This window comes from Olea europaea, unplaced genomic scaffold, assembly GCF_002742605.1.
Source record: "Olea europaea var. sylvestris unplaced genomic scaffold, O_europaea_v1 scaffold2915, whole genome shotgun sequence".
Taxonomy (NCBI): Eukaryota; Viridiplantae; Streptophyta; class Magnoliopsida; order Lamiales; family Oleaceae; genus Olea; species Olea europaea.
Genome location: NW_019247727.1, coordinates 4,157 through 6,217, shown reverse-complemented (window position 1 = coordinate 6,217; position 2,061 = coordinate 4,157). Strand labels below are relative to the sequence as shown.

At 33.9% G+C, this 2,061-nt stretch overlaps 1 long non-coding RNA gene across 1 annotated transcript; it reads right to left on the bottom strand.

Moving 5' to 3' along the window:
- Positions 1 to 416: 416 nt before the first annotated feature.
- Positions 417 to 1,637, bottom strand: LOC111384454. Its single transcript, XR_002700910.1, has 2 exons — positions 1,361 to 1,637; positions 417 to 750 (listed from the first exon to the last, which is right to left on the bottom strand). It is a non-coding gene; the product is annotated as an uncharacterized LOC111384454 (long non-coding RNA).
- Between the last annotated feature and the right edge of the window lie 424 nt (positions 1,638 to 2,061).

Genomic DNA, 2,061 nt, shown 5'->3' with positions numbered 1-2,061 from the left:
CGACAAAATTGAAGAAAACAGCAAGAACGGTATTTTTTCTCTTTGATTTGATCTCAAATTTTATCATATTTAATAAATGAGAAGCATCTAAAAATATTTAATTTCGTCTTCTTCCTATAATGCAGAGAAATGTATCCAGATTGAAGTAGAGTCACAAACCATGTCCAACAACATGATCAACGAGAAGCAGGCAATTTGAAAACTAATGTGGAACTAACTTGGTGTTAGAAATATGGGAATTTGTGTTGTTAAAAATGTGGGAATTTTTGTGGTTTCAGTTTGTGAAATCACAGTGAGAAGCAGGCAGTTTATGTAATCTGAAATGTGTTGTTTAAAATGATGGTTGGACTATTTAAAATGTGGGAATTTCTATTGTTTATGGCAATTGGTATTCACCTTTAGAAGCAGGCAACGTAAAAAAAATTTAGTTGTGTCATAATGGTTGAAGAGTTACATTCACTTCCACAGATTTGAAAATTGAAATGTCCAACTATATAATGTCATTTGATTGCTGAAATTCCAAAGGAGCCGCTATTGCACTAAAGAAATCATTCTTCATCTCTTCGGCTGCTTCAAAGAAATGGTTGATACCGCCAAAAGAAACTACGTTCAATGGCTTCAATATCACCACGTAACCCAGGAAAGCGAAAGGGTCCCTGCTCGGATGACTCGAATGGGATCCTTTTAACCACTTGGTCTCTTACATCCTCCTCGGTGTATACTTTGTTAGACTGTACCATCTCACTAGGCCTGAGATGAGAAAAATAGGATTTAGATTATATACGACAGTTTATGCAAGGCAACCATATATTTTGACATAAATCTAGATGATAGACCAAACTAAATATAACAAACTTGTCAAGGATCTTTACAAAAATATAAAAGCAAATGCAGTCCACAAAAACATAAAGAGAAAATTAAGAGCAGTTAGTCCAGTCAAATCTCTTTTTCTCCTTCGTTTAACGCCATTGTTTATCCACAAGAAACCCTCAATTATATTTTTAAAAAGGGCAGTAAAAAGCTCAGAAAATTATGAAATTTACAGCAACCCAAGGCAAAATCAATATGCTATCACACACAATAAATAAATAAATAAATAAAATTCTAACTCCAAATAATCAAACACTAAACCATTTTACATTACCCGATAATTGAAGCATTGATACGATATACGCAGAGGATTCAGCCCACACACACACACACAAATAGGAAGTGAAATCTACCCATTTCATGTCCAGCGAAAAGCAAGGTATAGAACTTCGAAAATTTCGACCCAAACAAAAAAATGAAGAAATCCACCAAAACAGAAATGAAAACCATTTTAAAACTACGCATAGTCAAGTTAAAGATGCCGTCATACGTTTGTCTCACTCGATCTGCTCATCGTCGCCGACTCATTGTCGGTCGTCAGAGGATTTCAATTAGACAGAGTATTGTATGGCGATTTCTTGTGCAAAGAGAAGGTTTTGAGGAATCAGATAAGGTAGGGGCTTTTTGGGAATTCTATCAAAAAATTTAACCCATTCTTTAATGGCCACGAGAAATTGAAATTCAAACAATGCTAACTCAGCATTATGGACAAGCTCATGTACAAGGTAATGTACAACCAGCATTAACCTTGGATTTATTAGGACTTTAGTTTTGAATAAATAAGGCAGTAGGTGGCTATGGCTTTGTTACACTCATCAGAAGGTCAAGGATTATATAATTGACGGATAATACGAAGAGGGAAATAATAAGGTAAGATTATTGATATTAAAATGCGTTGGACTCTCTTAAAGACTGGAAACTATAACATTACGAGACTAAAAATTACTTTCACTTGTCACAATTATAATCAAACTAAAATATGAGGTTGTAAAATATGAATGAATATGGATTGATATATGCAAGCAAAACATTGATTTCGAAAGGTCAAAGGTTCAATTCAGAGGTTAAAGAATTCAATATATAGTGTAACTGATTTTTTCCCTTTTAAAAATTGAGTCTATAATTGCACCCCTACCTTCCACATTTCTTTGCGCTGAATGTCTTTTTCATTCATTTTTGACAATTTTATCC